Source organism: Bos grunniens, chromosome 25, assembly GCF_055505025.1.
Source record: "Bos grunniens cultivar Pamir isolate PY7600 chromosome 25, Bosgru_T2T1.0, whole genome shotgun sequence".
Lineage (NCBI taxonomy): Eukaryota > Metazoa > Chordata > Mammalia > Artiodactyla > Bovidae > Bos > Bos grunniens.
In genome coordinates this window covers 31,521,762-31,547,208 of record NC_141189.1, presented here as the reverse complement: position 1 = coordinate 31,547,208, position 25,447 = coordinate 31,521,762, and the positions used below count along the sequence as shown (strand labels likewise).

General features: G+C 49.9%; 1 protein-coding gene across 4 annotated transcripts in view; it reads left to right on the top strand.

Moving 5' to 3' along the window:
• Window positions 1-25,447, top strand: part of SNX29 (sorting nexin 29) — a 591,305-nt gene that overhangs the window by 564,207 nt on the left and 1,651 nt on the right. The window lies entirely within an intron of this gene.

Here is a 25,447-nt window from a genome sequence, read left to right as displayed (position 1 = left end):
AGGAAATGCCGCCAGCCTTGTTGCGGGAGGCAGGATGGAGCCCTGCCCACCCAGCTAGTAGAGGCTGGTAACTGAAAGGGCCCAGCCAAGAAGATGCAGGAGCCTGGGAGTTCTGAGAAGGATCCAGCTGGAGACCAGAGGAGAATGAGCCAGAGGGCTGGGCTCTTTCCACTGGAGCCTCCTCTGACCTTTGTCCAGGAGGCTGGGATGTAGTGGGAAGACCCCCAGTGCCTGACATACAGTCACACATTTGCCAGCTGTGTGTGGGCTCCGTGGCAGTGACCCTCCGAGAGCCTCGCCCGTAACAGGGCACTAACATCCGTTTCTGTATTAATTCCCTGATCTTCCTGGTCCACACCCCAGAGTGTTGTTCCCCGTTTCACCATTCAGGTGCCCAGTCTTTGAGCCTTGAAAGTAACCAGTAGCTTTAGATGTTGCACAGAGCCTTTGGAGGGAAGTTGGGACGAGGTCAGCGAAGCCCTCAGCCAGGCCGGGCGGGGCTGTTCCCACAAAGCTGCACACCTCGTCTTCTCTGTCACTTGCTCTGCCTCAGCCTGGAGTCTGCCTCATCTTTTTTTTTCTTTTTTCTTTTTCGTTGAGGTATAGTTGATTTATACTGTTGTGTTAATAGCTATACAGCAGTGATTCAGTAGTTACACACACACACACACACACACACACACACACATTCTTTTTAAAAAATATCCTTCTCCATCATGGCTTATCATAGGATACTGACTACATTCCCTGTGCTGTACAGCAGGACCTTGTCATTATCCATCCTATACATAGAAGCTTACGTCTGCTAATCCCAACCTCCCACTCCATCCCTCCCCCACCTCGCCTCCCCCTCGGTAGCCACCAGCCTGTTCTCTATGTCTGTAGGACTCTGTTTCTCTTTCACAGATTCGATATATAAATGCTATCATGTGGTATTTGTCTTTCTGACTTCGTTCACTTGGTATGATAATCTCTAGTTGCATCCATGTTGCTGCGGATGTCACTGTTTTCTTTTTATGGGTGAACAGTATTCCATGCCAGCAAATTTGGAAAACTCAGCAGTGGCCACAGGACTGGAAAAGGTCAGTTTTCATTCCAATCCCAAAGAAAGGCAATGCCAAAGAATGCTCAAACTACCCCACAATTGCACTCATCTCACATGCTAGTAAAGTAATGCTCAAAGTTCTCCAGGCCAGGCTTCAGCAATATGTGAACCGTGAACTTCATGATGTTCAAGCTGGTTTTAGAAAAGGCAGAGGAACCAGAGATCAAATTGCCAACATCTGCTGGATCATGGAAAAAGCAAGAGAGTTCCAGAAAAACATCTATTTCTGCTTTATTGACTATGCCAAAGCCTTTGACTGTGTGGATCACAATAAACGGTGGACAATTCTGAAAGCGATGGGAATACCAGACCACCTGATCTGCCTCTTGAGAAATTTGTATGCAGGTCAGGAAGCAACAGTTAGAACTGGACATGGAACAACAGACTGGTTCCAAATAGGAAAAGGAGTTTGTCAAGGCTGTATATTGTCACCCTGTTTATTTAACTTCTATGCAGAGTACATCATGAGAAACGCTGGACTGGAAGAAACACAAGCTGGAATCAAGATTGCTGGGAGAAATGTCAATAACCTCAGATACGCAGATGACACCACCCTTATGGCAGAAAGTGAAGAGGAACTAAAAAGCCTCTTGATGAAGGTGAAAGTGGAGAGTGAAAAAGTTGGCTTAAAGCTCAACATTCAGAAAATGAAGATCATGGCATCCGGTCCCATCACTTCATGGCAAATAGATGGGGAAACAGTGGGAACAGTGTCAAACTTTATTTTTCTGGGCTCCAAAATCACTGCAGATGGTGATTGCAGCCATGAAATTAAAAGACGCTTACTCCTTGGAAGGAAAGTTATGACCAACCTAGATAGCATATTGAAAAGCAGAGACATTACTTCGCCAACAAAGGTTCATCTAGTCAAGGCTATGGTTTTTCCTGTGGTCATGTATGGATGTGAGAGTTGGACTGTGAAGAAAGCTGAGCGCCGAAGAATTGATGCTTTTGAACTGTGGTGTTGGAGAAGACTTTTGAGAGTCCCTTGGACTGCAAGGAGTTCCAACCAGTCCATTCTGAAGGAGATGAGCCCTGGGTTTTCTTTGGAAGGAATGATGCTAAAGCTGAAGCTCCAGTACTTTGGCCACCTCATGTGAAGAGTTGACTCATTGGAAAAGACTCTGTTGCTGGGAGGGATTGGGGGCAGGAGGAGAAGGGGACGACAGAGGATAAGATGGCTGGATGGCATCACTGACTCGATGGACGTGAGTCTGAGTGAATTCCAGGAGTTGGTGATGGACAGGGAGGCCTGGCGTGCTGCGATTCATGGGGTCGCGAAGAGTCGGACACGACTGAGCTACTGATCTGATCTGATCTGATATATATTTATACACACACACACCCCCCCCCCCCACATCTTCCTTATCTAGTCACCTGTCTTGTCGATGGACATTTAGGTTGCTTCCATGTCCTAGCTATTGTGAATAATGTTGCTATGAACATAGGGGTGCATGTGTCTTTTGAAATGGTAGTTTTGTCTGGGCATTTGTCCATCATCTTCATTCTCTTCCGAGTAGAACCCTTGACTTGTGACAGAAGCAGTGCTGTCAACACAGGTCCACTCTCCTGGAGCCACATTCTGCCTCTTCAGCTGCTGAGCTAGTAAGGCCCCTTCTTGAACCTGGGACTGGCCAAGGGCGGTCTGATACCAGGCGAGGAGCCCAGGCAGGGGCAGGAAGAAGGTCCACTGGGCAGAGGAGGGGCTGGACTTGTCTTTAAATCGCTGGAATAAAACACTCGATGTGAAGAGCCAACTCGTTGGAAAAGACCCTGATGCTGGGAAAGATTGAAGGCAGGAGGAGAGGGAGACAGATGGTGAGATGGTTGGATGGCATCACCGACTCAATGGACATGAATCTGAGCAAACTCCAGGAGATGGTGAAGGACAGGGAAGCCTGGCCTCCTGCAGTCCATGGGGTCACAAAGAGTCGGACATGGCTTAGTGACTGAACAACAGCCACCACCCTCGATCCCTCACGTCCCCTCTCTGAGTCTCTGCCCCTCGCCTCTGAAGTGTGTGTATTGCACTAAGCCCCCTAGTGTAATGGCTGTGGGGCCTCTAGGCCCCTTCCTGCCCAGCGCCCCACCTTAGTGGGTTTTCAGTGGATGAGCATTTGCCATGTCTTCCTTGAGTCAGAAGAAGCACAGCCACGTACGGGCTGATTTAGCAGTCTGGCAGGCTCCCTGGGCGAAGTGGCTTCCATCCCAGTCATTTTGAATCAGAGCCCGGAATGTTCATCTGTTTGGGTCCAGCTGTGGGCCCCTGACACCGGCACCCTGGTGTGTGCCATCCCAGTCTGTCACCATGGTGATGCCCAGCATCTCTCTGGCTCAGCCCAGAGGTGGCATCAACTGCTTGTCGAGACCATGCTCAGGACAGCGGGTCCGAGTGGAACCGGGCCGGGTTTGGGAACGAAACGGGATCTGATTTTCGTGAAACAACAACGGTGGCGATAATCATTATCGGCAGGTGTCATTGGTGGAGCTTGTCTCTGGGACCGGGGGAGACACTTTCTATGCCTTTTCTATGCCCTGTCCCTTAGTTAGCACTGTTGCCATTTTACAGGTGAGCAAGCTGAGGCTCCATAGGTTAAATGACTGGCCTGAGGTTCCAGAGCAGACCCTGCTGGCTGCAGAGTCCAGGCCTTCCTGTTCCCTGCCACGGCTTCCCCTCAGAAGGACACGAGGGCTGCTGTGTTGCCTCATGGCTGAAAGTAGGATCCGGGCTGCAGCCTATTCCAGCTGCTCAGGGTGGCAGAGAAGCCCTGACACAGAGAACGCTCCTCTCACGCCTGACCGAGAAAGTTCGCCTGTGTTAGGGCTCCAGGGCAGAAAGCGTGGGAGCTGCGCGTTGGTTTGCCCCTTTTCAGGTGAGAGCGGCCGTCAGCTGCCATGGCTCCTTCCCATGGGCTGGGCATGGGCTGGCTGCTCTGATAACCGTCTCATAGTTCTCACCACGGGTCCTCTCTGACCCTCAGAGTTCTCCTCTGTGCGTTCCCGCCCAGTCGTTTCAGTCGTGCCCGACTCTTTATGACCCCATGGACTGCAGCCCGCCAGGCTCCTCTGTTCATGGGAGCAAGAATACTGGAGTGGGTTGCCATGCCCTCCTCCAGGGGATCTCCCCAACCCAGGGACTGAAACTCTGTCTCCTGTAGCTCCTGCCCCGCAGGTAGATTATTTACCGCTGAGCCCCCAGGAAGCCCGGTCCTCCGCTGTAAGACAGGCTGATTACTAGCCCTCCCTCAGAGGGACGCAGCTGTGGTAACAACTCATTTTAACTTCCCTGCGTCAGAGCCTGCGCCCAGCACCTTCCTTGTATTTACTCGTTGACCCTCTTGACTTTGGGGCCGTGAGGGTGCCAGCCTCAGCCTACAGAGGACGGCACAGCAGCGAGGCGACCCTCCCCGGCCCCACAGCCTCTCCTGAGGGCAGGGACCTAAGCCCGGGCCGTCCACCTCAGAGCCGCTCAGCTGCTCGGTTAAACCCGATGCTCTAAGAGCCCGGCGTGTTGTTGGGCAAACAGTAGGTGCTCAGTGTACGTGAGTTTTCTCCTCTTTAGTGAGTGCCCCGAAGGAATTCCTGCAGGCTCCCACAGGAGGGCTGGCCGGTCTGTCCACTGCCCAGGTTGAGCTCAGGGAGAATTGTTTCTATAGAACTTTGGTCCCTCTGAGTCTTTTCAGAGCTTCCTCGAGGCCTTGGGCTGGGCCAGCCAGGCCGAAAGCCTCCCCGCCTGCCCCCGCAACCAAGTGGTGCCGGGAGTGGGGGCCCAGGGCGCGGGCAGCCTTCTGGCCAATGCGCTGGGCCTGCCTTCTCTGCAGAGGTTTCCTCTCCACTCCCTAACCCCACACCCTGCGCAGTGGGGCAGGCAGCCTCCCGGGAGGAGGGCCGCCCACGGGCAGGGCCTGCAGGGTGAGCATGGGGTCTCTCCCGCAGGACCAACGTGCCCACCCCCGTTGGTGGAGGCCCACCTCACACGGTGCCCAGCTCATGCCTGCAGGTGTCTGAGATGTGGGTGCATGCGGCAGTGAGTGCCTTCCTGTTGGGGAGGGCTGAGCCCCCTGGGGGCATGGTCTCTCCCGCAGGACCCATGTGCCCACCCCTGTTGGTGGAGGCCCGCCTCACATGGTGCCCAGCTCACGCCTGCAGGTGTCTGAGATGTGGGTGCATGCGGCAGTGAATGCCTTCCTGTTGGGGAGGGCTGAGGCCTTCTTTCTCACAGAGGAGTGAGGCCACGTGGGGCTGGATTCCAGGTGAGATGTCCTCACCTGAAGTCAGTCCCCGAGCTGGACGCTCCCCTGCCTGCTGAGGCCCCGTTTCCCTTGAAGGAGGAAGTTCTCGCCTTTGGTTTTCCTACTCCTAGTGCCTCTGGGAAGCTGGGCTCCCCCAAAGGAGGAGAGGAGAAAGGGGTGCAGAGGGTCCCCATTTGACACAGGTTTGGGGTGAAATCAAGGACAAGCTTGGGAACTGGACACCCATCTAACCCTGGCTCTGCCAGCCCTCCAAGCCCAAAGATTGGTCTTCAGGCCAGGCTGTCCTGGCAGGGAGCCCTGTCTTGGGCTAGGGACGGAGCAATGAGCCAGGCACCCTAGTGCCCGCTTGCCCAGAACTCAAGTGCAGTGAGAGGGTGGGTGTCAGGGGTCCCGAGGTCACCCCCAGATCCACTGAGCCACTGGGAAACCCAGAGACCCGGCATAGACTCACACTCTTGGCTCTGATTCATCCTGGTGAGTGGATACAGGGCAAGGTGAGCAAACAGGAAAGGTACGGGGCTGGAGTCCAGGGAGGTCCAGGTGCAGGCTTCCAAGATCCTCAGCCAGGGACTCACACCGGATGCACTGAACACTCCCAGCATCAGACTGTGACGTGTGAAATGTGGCCAAGCTGGGAAGCGCTTCAGAGACTCCGCAGCCAGTCTCTTTACTGGGGTGGAGGCTGACATGCCAGGCAGCCCCAGGGATGGTTTAGGCCAGAGCTGGAGAGTACAGATCAGTGGTCAAACTGCCTTTAGTCCACTTGAAGCATCTCCAGGGGCTTCCCTGGTGGCTCAGCCTGCCAACGCAGGAGATGCAGGTTCAATCCCTGGGTCGGGAAGATCCCCTGGAGATGAAATGGCAACCCACTCCAGTGTTCTTGCCTGGAGAATCCCATGGACAGAGGGGCCTGGTGGGCTACAGTCTGTGGGGTTGCAAAAGAGTCAGATAAGCAACAACAGCATCACCAGATATTAACCCTGGGACCAGAACAAGGTCTCCCCCTAAGCCTTCACTGATTCATCCATAAAATGGACCGCATGCTGGTCAGCAGTTACCATCCGGTGGGACGTCTGCTTCCTATAAAAACAACCTAGGAGTGTGTGTCAGGCCTTCGTATTTTTCAGGGAACTGGAGGTTCGGGGACTGTGTGGCTGGATTGCAGTCTACACTGTTGGCAGGCTCCCAGCCCTGGAGCTGTACTTCGTTTCCACATCTTCACATTTCCTAATCATTAAAAAAAAAACTTGGCTGCACCAGGTCTTGGTTGTGGCACGTGGGCTCTTGAGTTGCAGCATCTGAACTCTTAATTGCTGCATGTGGGATCTAGATCCTTGATCAGGGATCGAACCTAGGAACCCTGCACTGGGAATGTGGAGTTTCAGCCACTGGACCACCAGGAAGTCCCCACATAACCCCATCCCTAACTCCTGAGCCTTCAGAGACTTAGGGAGGCTTGGGAGACTAAAGCAAAAGCCTTTGACTTCAAAGGACAGGGACACAGGGTTTTATATGTGGTTCCAGTCCCCTCTTTTCTTTGATTCTCCTCAGTGGACATGAGTTTGAGCTAACTCCAGATTGAGATAGTTAAGGATGAGGGAAGCTTGGCATGCTGCAGTCCACAGGATCGCAAAGAGTCGGACACGACTAAGCAACTGAACAACAACAATTTTAAGGGGAACAGATTCAGGAAAAGAAAGGGAATAAAGGTTTGGATAGAGAGAGTTAATCAGAAACTTGGCAGAGGAGCTCAGCAGGAACACCTTGGTCTTAGCTCAGTGAGACACATGTAGAACCTCAGGCCCCCAGAGCTCTAAGAGAATAAACACATCCGTGTTGTTGGAAGGGAGCGCATGTTAGGCAGCTTGTTAAAGCAGCTGTGGGACCCGAATACACCACTCTTTCCCCTCTGCCCTTGATTCTGCTCTCTGCTTTGCTAGGTCTCGTTCTGAATCCCCTGCCTTCCAAGGCTCAGTCCAGATGTCACCTTCTTTGTGACCGGCCCTTCCTGCTGCATCTGTGTGGCAGGTGAGGCACTTTTCTCTGACAGCACTGTCACCGCCTGGCTTGTATGGGGATGCAGGGACAGTTGGTGACAGCCTGTGTATCCTCTGAGCCGTGTGCCTTGAAGGTGAAGCCCTCTGGGAATCACCTCTGGCGCCTTCTATCGGCTCTCATTAAAGTAGGCTTGAATCACTCTTTTCTCCTTGAATATTCATTGGAAGGACTGATGCTAAAGCTGGAGTTCCAATACTTTGTTCACCTGATATGAAGAGCTGACTCATTGGAAAAGACCCTGATGCTGGGAAAGACTGAGGGCAGGAGAGGGAGCAACAGAGGATGAGATGGTTGGATAGCATCACCAACTCAATGGACATGGGTTTGAGAAAACTCTGGGAGATAGTGAAGGACAGGGAAGCCTGGTGTGCTGCAGTCCATGGGGTCGCAAAGAAGTCCAGCGTGACTTAGCTACTGAACAACTATGTCCCCTTAAGCCCCATGAACTTGGCCAGCCAATGTGCTCTGCCCAGGCCGTCCGTGTGAGTCCTGCGCTCCAGCTAGAGCTGTGGGGGCCCTGGTCAGAGGGTGGACCTAACGCCATCCAGCTCTCTCTCGGTTCCTTGAGTCTCCAGCCAGGGTCCTGGGTGTGCATTCTGCAGATGCCGGCACTCATCTAGGCAGCTGATGTTTTCCAGGGACGTGCAGTGGGCCAAGTGACCAGGGAAACCTCAGAAAATACGAGAGCTGAGTGCCCGCTCTCCTGGTGTTTTTGGTCTGCTGAGGGCAGCAAAGAAAACTGAACAGGTGATTCTAACTATAGGCCAAGGGGTCAGGGCAGAGTTCTCCAACAAAGGGACAGCTGGTCACATCAGGACATCTGGGCAGGAATTCCAACATGGACCAAGCATGGGGGTGGGGCGACAGGAACAGGTCATGGAATGTCTTGGAACTTAGTGTCATGATTACAGCCAGCTGCTCATTGTAGCATCTGGGTTTATGTTTAGTGATGTGGTTTCTTGAGGACACAGCAGATGGAAAATCCTGGGATCAAATTTTGACCTTTTATTTAACAATTTTCATCCTCATCCTTGTATTGCTGTCTGTTCAGTGTCTACAAGTGAGGCCCCCTCACCAGGCGAGGCCCCTCACGATGCTGTGTTTTAGTGTCATTCTGGACTCTCCCATGCCTCCGGGAAGGGTTGGAGCAGGGTTCAGGCCTTGCCCTGGGACCCAGTCCTAAGCCTAGGCCTCTTCTGCCCCAGGCCTTCCATAGCCAGCCTCAGCACTCTCGACTTCTGCACGTGTCTCTGAAAAGAAGACAGAGCACAGGACTTCCCTGGTGGTCCAGTGGTTAAGAATCCACTTTGCGATGCAGGGGACGTAGGTTCAATCCCTGGTCAGGGAACTAAGATGCCCCCATGCCGTGGAGCAACTGAGCCCAAGGGCCACAAATACTGAGCGAGCCCAGCACAATCAGAAGGAAAGATCAGTATGACCAGCTGAGACCCAATGTGGCCAAAAATAAGAGAAAACAGAGCTGCATAAACCAGCTCAAAGCAGTCCCCACGCCTGGCATTTTGGTGTCCTGGATGCTATTCAGGGGCCACTGGAGACCCAAGCAAAATCTGTTCCGGCGTTTCGCTCGAAACATGTTGGGTGATAAGCAGACGGCTCATTTCTGTTTGCTGTCAAGTGCTGGTAGAGGAGGAAGCCCTTTCCTGGTCCCTGCGTTTGGGGCCAGCCAGCCCTGCCTCCGTGATACTGTGCAGCCATTGATGGATAAGATCCAGCTGGGATCAGACAGCCAGAGAGTTTAGAACAGAACTCAGTAAACTGTGGCCCACGAGCCAAGTCCCACCCACTGCCCATTTTTATAAATAAAGATTTGTTAGGACACAGTCACTCCCATTTATTTACATGCTGTCTGTGGTGCTTGCATGCTTCATAGGCAAAGCTGAGTAGTTGCCAGAGACCAGAGGGCCTGGGAAGCCTGAAACGTTTACTGTCAACCGCACTGGAGAGGAAGTTGGCCAGGCTCTGATTGGCGCTGATCTATGTATGGTGCATGCATGCGTGCTCAGTCGTGTCTGACTCTTTGTGACCCCACAGACTGTAGCACCCCAGGCTCCTCTGTCCTTGGGATTTCCCAGGCAAGAATACTGGAGTGGGTGCCATTTCCTTCTCCAGGAGATCTTCCCGACCCAGGGATCAAACCCTCGTCTCCTGCATTGGCAGGTGGATTCGTTATCCCTGCACCACCTGGGAAGTCCCTGATCTATGTACAGTGACATAGAAAATCGCCAGGATACATCAGTAAGAGGAGAAAGCAAGATGGAGCGCAGTGCCTACATTTTCACTTTTAAAAATAGCAAAGAAAACATATGTACGTTTTGTGTGTGAGTGTGTATGTATATACACACACTGGTACATGCTTTATGTCAGGAATCTGGGATCTAATGCCTGAGGATCTGAGGTTGAGACGATGTAATAATAGAAATAAAGTGACAACAAATGTGATAAACTTGACCAGCCCCACCCCCACCCCCAGTCCGTGGAAGAGTTGTCTTCCGTGACACTGGCCCCTTGTGCCAAAAAGGTTGGGGACCGCTGCTGCCCTGTGTGATGGATAGCCCTGGAAAGATTAAAAGATCTTTAATTAAAAGATTAAAGATCTCTTCCACCCCACCCCACCGTGGAGGGTGGGGGTGGGGAGATTTGCTTGTTATGTGTCCTCTGCATATATACGTTTTCATTTTACACCACTTTCTATGTCCCTTATTCAAAACTTTCTATGTTCCTTGTTCAAAAAATGAAATGATTTTGTTTAAAAAGTACATTGAAGCCAAAGAGTTAATATTAAAGAAGGTGGAGGAAGGAATATATTTTGCTTTATTTTCTTTAACCTTTTTAGGAAGACAGAGCTACTTCTCCTTTTTTTTTTTTTATGAAGTGAAGTGAAGCTGCTCAGTCATGTCCGACTCTTTGCTACCCCGTGGAGTATAGCCTACCAGGCTTCTCTGTCCATGGGATTTTCTAGGCAAGAATACTGGAGTGGTTTGCCATTTCCTTCTCCAGGGGATCTTCCCAACCCAGGGATCGAACCCAGGTCTCCCACATTGCAGGCAGATGCTTTAACCTCTGAGCCACCAGGGACCGCTCAATTCAAATGACATTTTCATAACAGACTCTGGGAAGAAGACTCTGTGAAAGAAACTCAGTATTGCCAGTTATACGGAAGTGGAAATAAATCTCCAGTTGATGAATAGGGTGGGGGAACTGCAGCAGTTACTAAAGTGAGGGCCGGAGAAGGAGCAGAATTTTGATGGGGAAAATCACAACATGCATTTGGGCCACGTTCAGGACAGGAATGCCTATCGAACATCTGTGTGGAAATGCCAAAAATTCCAGTGGGTCCATTGACTCTGGAGCATAAAGGCAGTAAGGCTAACGTGTAAGTCTGGGAATCTCTGGCATTTAGACACGTGTGATCCCCTAGGTCTCCATGAAATATCACATAGGCGCTGTTGACAGAGACGAGGAGAGAACCCAGGCCCAGGATGCTTGGAGGGGTTGGCCTTAAGTAGGAGCAGGGCCGCGTGATCCTATGTCGGGGAGGAGAGGAGCCAGAGCACCCCGTTTCTGGGTGAACTGCCAGGCAGGGTGGGTCGGGGATGGTCTGGGAAGAGGGAAAAAATGAAAGTCACTTCTGTGGGTGGGGCCCAGTGGGGTTAGCCACGAACTGAAAATACAGCCAGTAGCCCCATCCTGGGCTTTTGTTCCGGCAAAAGGATTTTGTTCTACTGTTTGGCTTTACTAGTGTGGGGTTTGGTCGGGCTTTGTGACGGGGAAGAGCAGCCATGAGGGGATGGGCAGCGATTACCATGGAGATGTGATGCGGGCTGATGTGTGAGAAGGGGACTGAGATGGGGTCAGTGGCGGGATTCAGAGAGGGGGCTTCATGAAAGACTGAGAGAGGGGTCCTAAAGGGCAAGAGCAAAAATCATCTAGCCTCATTTCCCAAGAGCCTCTCGGGGTAAGATCCCCAACCTAGGACATGACGTATACAGACCTTTTGAGATGTCAGTCGAGTCAGATCAGGAGCCCCAGAACCTCGACTCTGGGTAACACCCTGCTCTGGATAAAAGGAGCTGTAACTGCAGAGGCTCCCAGCCACGCCTCTGGTTGCAGCCCCGTCAGCCTCAGGGCCACCTGTAGCAATCAGAATCTCATCCGTTGTGGTTTGTTCCGTGAAGGGATGAAAGCTGGCATGTCTGGGCTCACAGGTAGACAGTGCAGTGTGTGGGTGGACTTGCGTGATCTTCCTGTAAACTAGGCCAAATGCATCTTTACATTTTTAATAGCACAGTTTATCCCAGGGACATGCCTGACTCCCATCCACCTGTCACTTTCTGTACCCCCCCACCCCCCAACCCAAGCTCAGCCACTCCCCAGAGTCCGGTTTCCAAGCACAAATGAAACCCGTTCTCACTCCCCCATCCGATTGGTCACGGAGCCTTAGGGATGTGGTCTCTTCAGCACCTCGGGAGCGTCATCCCAACCCTGCTGCTTTGCCTTGCCCCGTCTCGGCTCTTTCCAGGATCCTCCTCCCAGGGCAGGGTTGCACCAGCCCCAAAACAGGGCTCCCTGTCTCTGGGGCTCATCTCTGTCCCATGGCTCCCAGCTCCATCAGGAGATCTTTAGAGGCTGTGCCTTCAAAGTAGGTTCCACCCCTCCTGCAGCCCCCTGCACCCCCCACGATCCTCTGCCCCACGAGGCAGCCCCTGCCAGTCCCGCCCTCGCCACCAGAGCCCACATTGATGGAGAACATCCCCTGGGTTGTCCTGTTTAACCCCACAGCCCCATTTGTGAATGGCAACCATAGATTAAGAGCCTTTGCCTAGAACAAGACCAAGAAATTTCTTGAAATAGGTGACTATAGAGAAGATGCAGAGATGGGGGTGGTTGGAGCATGAAAAGGCTCACTCGAGGAAGGTAAATTCACAAACTGTAGAGTCTTCCCAGAGCCTTGGAGACTTCTTACCCCCGATCCCCTGCAAACATCGCCCTGCCACCTGCCACCCAGCCCAGAGGCTGAGAACACAGGCCTGGACTTCTGTCCTGCTCTGTGACATAGGACTCACGTGATATCACACAAGTCCCTCCAGCTCAGGAAGCCACCCTCCATGGCAGCTTCTTGAGTTTTCACATGTGAAACGAGACCTTCCCTCCCAGTGTTGGTGGGAGGGAGAGCTTCATAGAGTAACACTGCTGAGCCCTGCGCCTGCCACACAGCAAGCCCGCTGTGAGCGGACCTGGTAGAATTACACATTGTCACTGTCACCAGTCTTTTCCAGGACACATCACCGACATCTGTGGCATTCTGTGAGCAGGATGCCTTGATTTAAAAGGATGTCAGATTTTAAAGCCGGTCCCTCTAGGAAGTAACCATTTTTTATATTGAAAGGTCCACTATGAGAAATGCATTTGACGGTGGCCTGGAGAACCCAGACTTGCACGAACAGCTGTCGTCCACGGAGGGCAGGGTTTCAGGCTGTCTCTGCTCCCTTTTCATGCCTGTGCGTGCTGGTTCCATTTCTCCCCTACAGTGAGCCTGGCTCGCTCCTCTTTAACTTCTCTACACCCACCTGCTCCCTGCCTGCTGTCTTTTAAAATCTGGCTGTGCCGGGTCTCAATTGCCACATGTGGGCTCTAGTTCCCTGACCAGGAAGGGAACCCGGGCCTCCTGCATTGGGAGCATGGACGGAGTCTTAGCCACTGGATCACCGAGTGAGTGTCCCCTCCTCCTTCTTCCCTTTTTTAACCTGTGCGTGTGTAACCCCCGGGCCAGAACTCAGAGTAGAAAAGCCGAAAGTTGAAATGTTAGAAATCTATCAACAGAGAGCAGCAATCCCATCAGAGCACTACTGAAATCACGTGAGAAAGATCCTGAGACTATAGTACGGGATTTGCTGAAATGGGGTGTGTGGTCCCCCAGTGATAGATGTGCCCTCCCCAATTCAAGTTGTTCCCAAAGATCAGACCATCAGTGCTAAAGGCACAGCCACTTGGATGGCAGCTCCCAGCAAATGGAGTATTGACCGGCCCTCGAAAGCCACTTCCTAAGTGAAATGAACAGCAAATCTCTCCTTGAAATCACTTTCACTGATGAGTGGTTGAGACCACTGGATCAATTTCACCTCTGAGCTGGGAACGGGAACACCATGCCAATGTGCCCCCAGAGGCTTATTAAAAGAAATAGTCCTCCCCTCTCCAGGGCTCCTGGCAGGGGCCACTTTCACAAGGTTGGTCTCCCTCAGTGCCTTGATGGTGGCCAGCACTGGAGAGTGAGTTTCTGAACAAATGCCGAACACATCTCAGGAACGGGAGAGCAGGCAGGATGAAGGGGCTCCTGGGCTCAGCTCTGGTCCCCCATACCCACAGGAGAGGAGAGGAAGAGGGTACCCTGGGGATGTCTGGGCTGTCTCCATGGGCAGCCATCAGACCTCAGGAGGCTGTCTGTCCACCGCAGTCCAGCTGAAGACCCAGTTCTAGCTGAGCTGAGTGCCACATGTAAGGTGTCAGCCCTGGGGAAGCCACATCCCCAGAAAGGTCCCTAACCCCGCGACAGGGGGTCGCTGCAGCTCAGGACAGCCGGCACCTTGCGGGCCTGGGGAAGGAAGCCACAGCACCATTGCCTTCCTGGTCTCCTGCCCGCTGGTTGGAACTGAGCCTCCAGGACGAACCCTTCACGGCCCCGGAAATGGCTCCAGCAGCCCCACAGGGTTGACAGGGCTCGGTGATGACTGGGCTCAGTTCCCTCCGAGAGAGAGTGAGCCACACTGGAGGCTGGCCAAAGCCGAGTTGAGAAGCAGGTGAAGAGAGGGGACATTTACTAAGCATCCTCTCTGCAAGCTAGCCATCCAAGTACAGAGTGCGTCCCTCAGCTGTCAACAGCCTGCCAGAGAAGATCCTGTAATACTCTTCTTCTTTTCTGCTTTTTAACACGTGCCATTTTAAAAACAGCCTTACTAAAATAGAGTTCACACACAATTCACCTATTTAAAATGTACACAAGTCAGTCGTCTGTAGGGGCTTCCCTGGTAGTCCAGTGGTTAAGAATCTGCCCTGCAATGCAGGGGACGCAGTTCAGTCCTTGGTCAGGAAACTAAAATCCCACATCCGTGGGGCAACCGAGCCTGTGTCACAACTACTGAGCCCGTGCACCCCAACTGGAGAGTCCATGCACTGCGGTGAAAGATCCCACAGAACTCAACCAAGACCCCACTGACTGTAACTAGGGCCCCATGGAGCCAAATAATGAAATTTTTTTGAATCAGATTTTAGTATATTCACACATATACACAGCCATCGCCACCGTTGTTTTTAGTGCATTTTTATCGCTTGGAAGAGAAAGCCCACACCTTGCTTGCTCCTGGAAATTACACACGTTTACTTTGTCTCTCAAGATTGCCCTGTTTTACCGTATAGAAACAGAATCATCATGTGGGTTTTTGCATCTGGCGTCTTCACCGAGCACCGCTGCAAGGCTCATCCACGCAGTAGCACATGGAGAGTGGGCAGGGTTTCTCTCTCCTCTCTCGGGGTTTCTCACCTTTGTTGTCGTTCAGTCACTAAGTCGTGTCCAGCTCTTTGTGACCCCATAGACTGCAGCACACCAGGCCTCCCTGTCCATCACCAGCTCCCAGCGCCTGCTCAAACTCATGTCCATCGAGTCAGTAATGCCATCCAACCATCTCGTCCTCTGTCGTCCCCTTCTCCTCCTGCCCGCAATCTTTCCCAGCATCAGGGTCTTTTCTAATGAGCCAGCTCTTCACATCAGGTGGCCAAAGTATTGGCGCTTCAGCTTCAGCAGCAGCATTCCAGTGGACATTCAGGGTTGATTTCCTCTAGGACTGGCTGGTTTGATCTCCTTGTCTGAATCAAACCGACATAAGATGGAAGAATGGGGAGCTCGTCCAGGTTTGTAGAAGGGTCGTGTGACATGGGAGCCTTGGTAAGGAAGTGAAGACCCAAAGAAATGGCCCGGCCAAACCTACCTGCTGTTTCTTGAGCTGATTTTACATTTTGTGAACAGGAAGGATCAATTGTGAAAAAGTAACTAAACTGTGTGAGTAGGGCCAAGGAAGACAGTAGTTTTAACAAGACCTATTTGTACAGAATTCGCTCCATCTCAGCTTCTCATCCTCAACAGTGAGAGCGTGCCTTTCCTTCTGGTGTGGTGAGGACGTCTTTCACTTGGGAATTCTGTCTCCTGCTTTAATGAAGAATGGGAAGGTCAGAGTGTTTGCTTGCATTCACTTCCTTTCAAGTGCCTTTAACCCCAAAACAGTCAGTATGCAGAGCGGCCTTTTGGTGTGTGGTATATTCTGCCACCTTCAGCCGTATCAATGATTCATGCCTCCTGTGGCTGAGTAAAATTCCATTGAGTGGAAAAACCACGTTCTGTTCATCCATTCCACCAATACACATTTGCATTATTTCTAAGTTCTGGCTGTTATAAATGATGCTGTTTTCCGCATTCATGTACTAGTTTCTACGTGGACATGTTTTCATTTCTCCAGGGTGTATACCAAGAAGAATCGCCGGATCACATGGTCATTCTGTGTTTAACCATCTGAAGAATTGCCAGACTGTTTTCCAAAGCTGCACAATTTAATGTCCCTACTGGCAGTGTGGCCGGGTTCTGATTTCCCATCTTTGCTGGCACTTACCTGTCTTTTCAACAATCACCATCCCGGTGGGTGTGAAGTCATGTCTTATTTTGTTGGGGTTTTTTAACGTATTTCTTTTTGGCTGTATCAGGTCTTAGTTGCAGCTCGTGGGGTCTTGTTGGAGCGCGTGGCCTCATGCGGCGCACGGCTTCTCTCTAGTTAAAGCACGCAGGCTCGGTAGTTGTGGCTCTCAGGCTTAGTTGCCTCAAGGCATATGGGATCTTAGTTCCCTGACAAGGGATCACCTTCCCCCGACACCGGAAGGCGGATTCTTAACCACTGGGCCGCCAGGGACGTCCCTCCTATTGTGGTCTTGATGTGCGTTTCCTGATAAGGATGTTGAGCATCTTTCCGTGTGCTTGTTGGTCCTCTGTATTGGCTGTTCACATCCTTTGCCCGTTCGTTGATTGAGTTGTCTTTTCACTGTGATGCGATCCCTTCTTACAGGTGAGGAATCTCAGTCCCAGGGCACATCAGTGACCATCCAGGCAGTCAGCTGGTAAATGACAGAGTCCGAGAATTTCTGTCCCCATGGTTCCTGCCCTTCTTAGCTGTGGAAGGGGGTGAGGTCACTGTCTCCTGGATGCAAGGTGCTCCTTCATGTGGAAAAGGTAGAGATTTTTAAATACAGCCTTTCTCAGCCAGGCTTCTTAAGACTGAAGTAAAATTTTCATGTGGTAGCATTTCCCCTTTTTGTTATATAGTTCTGTGAGTTTTGAAGGATGCGCAGGGTCACAGCACCACGGGAACAGCCCCCAGGACCCCCCAGTGCCTGTCTGTAGCCAGTCTCTGGCGCCCGCCGCTGCGGCTTCTGTCCCTATACTTTTGCCTTTTCCAGAATGTCTTAGGAAGGAATCAGGTGGGGTGCAGCCTCTGAGTCTGGCTTCTGTCATTTAGCAGAACGCCTTTGAGATTTACCCATGTTACCAAGAATACACATTTTGAAGGAGGGAACAACCATTTGGGGTGGTAAATGAGCCAGTGGTGATATCTAGGAAATGTTTTTTTTTTTTTTAATTTAATGTTAATATGCTTACATCTATGTTTATGGATGATTTTGCATAAGCCAAAGTAACCTAAAAACAGAGGTGAAGAAAAATCTTGGGTATTATATAGGAGGTGTGCAGATAATGAAGAGGTGGGAGGTTAAAGCATCAGAGATGATAAGGCAGTATTCAGGAAACATGGCTCCATGTTCCCATCACAGCTCCGGGCAGGGTGACCCTGGTCTCCAGGATAAAGAGGCCATGGCCCTGAGAATCATATCCCTAGCGTGGCGTGCTCTGCCTGGTACCAGAGGAGCCTCAAGGTCATCTAGACCATTGGTTCTGACCGTCCCATGTGTGGTCTGGAACTTGTCCCAGAGGGCGTGTTCTCTAAGCAGGAGGAACCACAAGCAAAGTAGTAAGACCTCCCCTCACCTTTGCAAATAGTTGGATTGTGCTCATGTGTCTTATGTCTCCTTAGTTGGCAAATTGACAACCTGAGGTTGAGTTTTGTTGCCATTAAGACGTCATCTCGGGCCTTCTTTGCTGGCAGTCCAGTGGTTAGGACTCCACTTCACAGCAGAGGGTGCAGGTTTGGTGCCTGGTGGAGGAACTAAGATCCTTCATGCTTGTGATGTGGCCCAAAAGTCATCGCTTGCCACGGGCTGACTGGGTCCCCACCTTTGAAAAGGTAGTTTGTAGAACTCATGTAGACCAGAGGTGTCTACATCATCTGGGGGCCTTCCTGGCCCACGCAGACTTGGGCAGCTGCAGGCCCCGCCACCTGTCTTGCTCCCAATGGAGTCTTTTGCTGGCTGCTCTTCCTGCCCAGAAAGCCCTTTCCATCCCCCTCTACTCCACTGAGCCTTACCTCCCCCCCCCCACCCCACCTCAGTGCTCAGGCCCCCTCCAGAGACCCTCCCAGCCCCTGACTCTACCGCTGTGTATATTCTTCATCATTTCCCCCTCTCCCTCCACCACCCCTGCCCTGTTTTGAGTAACTTAAGGGTAGAAACTGCTGTCTTGATGTCCCCAGAGTTTAGCACAGGGTCTGGCCTTATCTCAAGGGAAACAGTGGTTTGATCTTCCTTTACAGGAGGGTCACGATTTTTCCACCCTTGTTCCCCGATGGATCCACCTGTTTGCTCACTTATTTCCTTAAGCTGTCTCGAAACAGCCCTGCCAAATCCCAGAGCTCCTCTGTCTCTGTAAATTTTAGGGCTCCTCTTCCAGAAAACCTAGTCTGATCTCTTCAGAGAAGGTTTCTTTCTCCGTCTCCTGCCCCCAGGACAGACAGATGGAGGACTTGAGCTGCGCTAGTAAAAGGAATGGGAGGTATATTATTTTCCTTTTATTTCGGCCATGCCATGCAGCTTGTGGGATCTTAGTTCCCCAACCAGGGATCTGACCCACACCCCCTACAGTGAAAGTGTGGAGTCTTAACCACTGGACCACCAAGGAACTCCCTTGAGGTTTATTTCTGTCATTTGTAAAATCTTTATAAAAGCTTCTACCCACTTCCTTTGATACATTGATGCCTCAGCCATCAGAGTTCTTAAGATTTTGCTGGCTAGAATTTGCCTGTGCCTCTGAATTTTATCTCAGAGATCCTGGGGTCTTAAGGAGCCAGTTATATTCCTATTTATAACAGATTCAATTCATATGTGTTGAATGATACATAAACAGTAGGGAGAACCAATATTATACCCATTTCACAGATCAGAAAACTGAGTCTTGGGGAGGAGATGTATCTTCCTCTAAGGTCCTAAGGGGTCTAAGTGAAGGCACCTAGGTTTTCTGCCTTTGAATATGGGGTTTCTATTATTCCATACACCTTTAGGATCTATTCTTATGATGGAGGTGGGGCCTTTCTTGCCCTCCATACCCCCCTTTTCTTGTCTGCAAAATTGGGGTAGACATGTGTGCTCAGTCTTGTCTGACTCTTTGCAACTACTTGTACTGTAGCCCGCCAGGCTCCTTTCTCTGTCCATGGGATTTTCCAGGCAAGAGTACTAGAGTGGGTTATCTGCTTCCTCCAGGCGACCTTCCCAACCCAGGGATTGAATCCATGTCTCCAGCATTGGCAGGCAGATTCTTTACCACTGAGCCACTGTGGAAGCCCTGGGGTAGACAGACCTTCCGCATTAAAACAGAATCGGGTAGATGAGGAACGTAATTTTGCCTTGCTCAGTGGTTCTGCTCCTGCCCAGACCCAGACTCACCAGCCCGCTTTATTATAACATCATCGTCAGCAGGAGGTAAAAAGAGCTTCTTGGTGGCCTGATTTCTATTGATGGGGCCAGGTGAGAAACACACCCCTCCTTTAAATCTCAGTAGTGCAGGTGGCTCACAAAGGCTGTAAACGATGAGGAATTGCGAGACCAGCGTTGACACACACACACCAGCACCCACCCACCCACCCACCCAGCAGGAAGCTGCTATATAACACAAGGAGCTCAGCTCCATGCTCTGATGACCCAGGAGGGCGAGGGAGGCTCAAGAGGAAGGGGATACGTGTAGCTGATTCGCGTTGTTGTACAGCAGAAACACTGTAAAACAATTACACTCCAATGTAAAAAGTCAAATACAGGACTGTTGACTGTAGGTAGTGTTGTACAGATCTCGAACTTAACTCTTTTTTAAAATTTAATTTTATATTGGAATATAGTTGATCTACAATGTTTTGGTTTCAGGTGTATGTTCATTTTTTTAAGATTCTTTTCCCAGATAAGTCATTACAGAATATTGAGTAGAGTTTCCTCTGCTATATAGTAGGTCCTTGTTGATTATTTTACATATAGCAGTGTGTATCCGTTAATCCTAAATTCCTAATTTGCCCCCCGCCCCCAAACACATTTCTCCTTTGGTAACCAAAAGTTTGTTTTTCAAGTCTGTTGAAGAACAGACTTGTTGAGTCTGTTTTGGTTTTGTAAATAAGTTCCTTTGTATCATTTTTTAGCTTACATGTAAGTGATACCACATGATATTTGTCTTTGACTTCCTTCACTAAGTACGACGACCTCTAGGTCTGTCCAGGTCACTGCAGAGCACAGTATTTCATTCTTTGCAGCTGTAGTGGACACGGCTGTATCCATTGTGTGTGTGTGTATATAGACACATATATCTTTATTATGTTTATATAATATATATATACATTAATGTATGCATGTATGTATACACATACACACATTTTTTTTAATCCATTCCCTTCTCAATGGACGTTTAGGTTGCTTCCATGTCTTGGCTGTTGTAAACAGTGCTGCAGTGAACATTCAGTTCAGTCGCTCAGTCGTGTCCAACTCTTTGCGACCCCATGAATCGCAGCACGCCAGGCCTCGCTGTCCATCACCAGCTCCCGGAGTTCACTCAGACTCACGTCCATCGAGTCAGTGATGCCGTCCAGCCATCTCATCCTCTGTCGTCCCCTTCTCCTCCTGCCTCCAATCCCTCCCACCATCAGAGTCTTTTCCAATGAGTCAACTCTTCGCATGAGGTGGCCAAAGGACTGGAGTTTCAGCTTTAGCATCATGCCTTCCACATTAGGGTGTATATATCTTTTCAAATTACGGTTTTGTCCAGATAAATGCCCAGAAATGGGATTGCAGTGTCATACAGTAGATCTATTTTTAGATTTTTAAGGAACCACCATACTGTTCTCCATTGGGATTGTACCAATTTACATTCCCACCAACAGTGTAGGAGGGCTACGTTCTCTCTCCACCCTCTCCAGCATTGGTTGTTTGTAGATTTTTTTATGTTAGCCATTCTGATCAGTGTGAGGTGACACCTCATTGTAATTTTGATTTGTATTTCTCTAATAATTAGCAATATTGAACATCTTTTCATGTACCTCTTGGCCATCTGTATGTCTTCTTTGGGGAAATGTCTACTTAGGTCTTCTGCCCATCTTTTGATTGGGTTGTTTGTCATAGAACTACATGAGCTGTTCATAAATTTTGTCGATTAATCCCTTGTTGGGTGCTTTGTTTGCAAATATGTTCTCCCATTCTGTGGGTTGTCTTTTGGTTTTATTTATGGTTTCCCTTGCTGTGCAAAAAACCTTTTTAAGTTTCACTAGGTCCCATTTGTTTATTTTTGTTTTCATTTTGATTATTCTAGGAGATAAGATACTGCTGTGATTTATGTTCAAAGTGTTCTGCCTGTGTTTTCCTCTGGGAGTTTTATAGTATCTGATCTTTAGTCCATTTTGAGTTTAGAACTTAAGTCAATTGAGACATTTTTGCCTGTCAATTAGTAACTCCCTACTCACCCCCTCCCTCATCCCCCTCTGAGTTCGACTATTTTGGACACCTCCTGTAATTGGAATCATGCAGTTATCTGTCCTTGTGGCTGGCTTGTTTCATTTAGCAGGAGGACACTATACTATTGCATATGTCAGCATTTCATTTTTTCTTGTAAGGCTTGCATATTGCTTTGTATGGATGAAACTTTTTTTTTTATCCATTCATAGAGATCTAAGTTATTAATAATTGCACATCTTGCCTGTTGGGAGTGCAGAGAGAGCACTTCCAGATCCTGATTTCTATTCTTTCCGATAAATATTTACTCTACCCTAGAAGCCATTCCAAGCCGATGAGACACTTGCCTGAGGAAACGCAGTGCACTCTCTCCTCACTCCCACAGTGCCATCTCTGAGTGGCAGCCCCAGGCAGGAGGCTTAGGGGCAGGCAACCCCGCTATGCCCCTCCCCTCTGCTGATCCTCACATAGTAGGTGCCTTTGGAGAAACCAAATGAAGTACCAAAGCCCTGGCCCCATGACTCAGAACTGTCCCCCACTCTGGCCTTTCTCCAGTCCTCTGAGGAGCCGGCTCCTCCAGGGACCACAGGCCCTCACCTCCCAAGCCGGGCAGGAGAGTCAAGGGGAGAGAGATTTGAAGAGGCTGCACTGCTGGCTTTGAAGATGGAGGCAGGAGCCGTGACCCTTAGAGTGCCTGGAAAGGCCAACTTCTGGCCTTTAGAATCTCCCTTGGAGCCTTCCGGGGCTTCCCAGTGATAGCTTATGGTGAATGATGTCGGATTCCTGATCTCTGAAGGAGGAGATTGAGCTTCAGGACCAGGCTTGATCACTCAAGAGCTTTTGTGTAGCAAAGTTTTATTAAAGTAAGAAAAGGGACAGAGCAAGCTTCTGACACAGACATCAGAAGAGGGATGGAGAGTGCCCCCACCCCCCGCCACTAGTCTAGGCAAGGGAGTTATATAATTTAACTGGTTATTACAAGAAATCAAAAGAATGTCTCAAGGTTGTTCAGTTCAGTTCAGTCACCCAGTCATGTCTGACTTTTTGCGACCCCATGAATCGCAGCACGCCAGGCCTCGCTGTCCATCACCAACTCCCAGAGTTCACCCAAACTCCTGTGCATCGAGTTGGTGATCCCATCCAGCCATCTCATCCTCTGTCGTCCCCTTCTCCTCCTGCCCCCAATCCCTCCCAGCATCAGTCTTTTCCAATGAGTCAACTCTTCGCATGAGGTGGCCAAAGTACTGGAGTTTCAGCTTCAGAATCAGTCCTTCCAATGAACACCCAGGACTGATCTCCTTTAGGATGGACCGGTTGGATCTCCTTGCAGTCCAAGGGACTCTCAAGAGTCTTCTCCAACACCACAGTTCAAAAGCATCAATTCTTCGGTGCTCAGCTTTCTTCACAGTCCAACTCTCACATCCATGCATGACCACAGGAAAAACCATAGCCTTGACTAGACAGACCTTTGTTGGCAAAGTAATGTCTCTGCTTTTGAATATGCTATCTAGGTTGGACATAACTTTCCTTCCAAGGAGTAAGCAGCTTTTAATTTCATGGTTGCAGTCACCATCTGCAGTGATTTTGGAGCCCAAAAAAAGTCTGACACTGTTTCTTCATCTATTTCCCATGAAGTGGTGGGACCAGATGATCTTAGTTTTCTGAATGTTGAGCTTAAGCCAACTTTTTCACTGTCCTCTTTCACTTTCATCAAGAGGCTCTTTAGCTCTTCACTTTCTGCCATAAGGGTGGTGTCCTCTGCATATCTGAGGTTATTGATATTTCTCCCAGCAGTCTTGATTCCAGCTTGTGCTTCTTCCAGCCCAGCGTTTCTCATGATGTACTCTGCATATAAGTTAAATAAGCAGGGTGACAATATACAGCCTGGATGTACTCCTTTTCTATTTGGAACCAGTCTGTTGTTCCATGTCCAGTTCTAACTGTTGCTTCCTGACCTGCATGCAGATTTCTCAAGAGGCAGGTCAGGTGGTCTGGTATTCCCATCTCTTTCAGAATTTTCCAGTTTATTGTGATCCACACAGTCAAAGGCTTTGGCATAGTCAATAAAGCAGAAATAGATGTTTTTCTGGAACTCTCTTGCTTTTTCGATGACCCAGCGGATGTTGGCAATTTGATCTCTGGTTCCTCTGCCTTTTCTAAAACCAGCTTGAACATCTGGAAGTTCACAGTTCATGTATTGCTGAAGCCTGGCTTGGAAAATTTTGAGCATTACTTTACTAGCGTGTGAGATGAGTGCAATTGTGCAGTAGTTTGAGCATTCTTTGGCATTGCCTTTCTTTGGGATTGGAATGAAAACTGACCTTTTCCAGTCCTGTGGCCACTGCTGAGTTTTCCAAATGTGCTGGCATATTGAGTGCAGCACTTTCACAGCATCATCTTCCAGGACTTGAAATAGCCCAACTGGAATTCCATCACCTCCACTAGCTTTGTTTGTAGTGATGCTTCCTAAGGCCCACTTGACTTCACATTCCAGGATGTCTGGCTCTAGGTGAGTGATCACTCCATCATGATTATCTGGGTCGTGAAGATTTTTTTGTACAGTTCTTCTGTGTATTCTTGCCACCTCTTCTTAGTATCTTCTGTTAGGTCCATACCATTTCCATTATTGAGCCCATCTTTGCATGAAATGTTCCTTTGGTATCTCTGATTTTCTTGAGATCTCTAGTCTTTCCCATTCTATTGTTTTCCTCTATTTCTTTGCATTGATCACTGAGGAAGGCTTTTTTATCTCTCCTTACTATTATTTGGAACTCTGCATTCAAATGGGAATATCTTTTTTTTCTCCTTTGCTTTTCTCTTCTCTCCTTTTCACAGCTATTTATAAGGCCTCCCCAGCCATTTTGCTTTTTTGCATTTCTTTTCCATGGGGATGGTCTTAATCCCTGTCTCCTGTACAATGTCATGAACCTCCATCCATAGTTCATCAGGTACTCTATCAGATCTAGGCCCTTAAATCTATTTCTCACTTCCACTGTCTAATCATAAGGGATTTGATTTAGGTCATACCTGAATGGTCTAGTGGTTTTCCCTACTTTCTTCAATTTAAGTCTGAATTTGGCAATAAGACTCACTCCCATAATATACATTTTAAGATAACAGGATCAGTCGGAAGCTTTTCAGGAAGGAGAAACTGTCCTCAAGCAGGAGACAGTGTTGTTATATAATCCTTAAGCTGAGTTGTTTGTTGTGTAATCATCAGTTCTGGGCTTAAAGAAAAAACTGTATTACATGACTAAGACTAAGGAATGTAGAGGAGAAAAAAAGACGTTTGTCCTTTCCCCCTTGAGAATTCCAGACCCTTATCTCCTCCTCGGGGACCCCGGATTTCTTATCAACCTGCCTAGGAATTGACTCTCTCACCAGGTGGCTCAGCAGTGAAGAACCCACCTGCCAACGCAGGAGATGCAGGTACAGTCCCTGGGTCGGGAAGATCCCCTGGAGAAGGAAATGGCAACCCACTGCAGTATTCTTGCCTGGGAATCCCATGGACCGAGGAGTCTGGTAGGATATACAGCCCATGGTGTCAGAGAGTCAGACACGACTGAGCACACACACTGGTACATCTTGAGTGAAGTCGCTCAGTCATGTCCGATTCTTTGCTACCCTGTGGACTGTAGCCCTCCAGGCTCCTCTGTCCATGGGATTCTCCAGGCCAGAATACTGGAGTGGGTAGCCATTCCCTTCTCCAGGGGATCTTCCCCACCCAGGGATTGAACCCAGGTCTCCCTCATTGTGGGCAGATGCTTTAACCTTTGAGCCACCAGAGAAGTCCGGTACATCTTGAACGTGGCCTCATCACACCCACTGAGGCCTGCCGGCCTCCAGAACTTTAAGACATCTCACTGTGTGCTAGCGTGCAGCAGCTGTGGGAAAGACCGAGTTCACCGCCTGTACGTTCACAGCCCCAGCCCTGGCCCTGTGTGCTTGGAGCAGTGACCTTGGCAGTGGGCACTTCAAATGCAACCAGACCAGGGACATCACCTTCTTGAGTCCTCCAGCTGCTGCCTCCACCCACTGCTCCTGTGCCCAGAGCCTCGGGGCCCCACCCCGCATCCCAGGCCCTTCCTGCCTTGCTTGGGACTCCCCACTC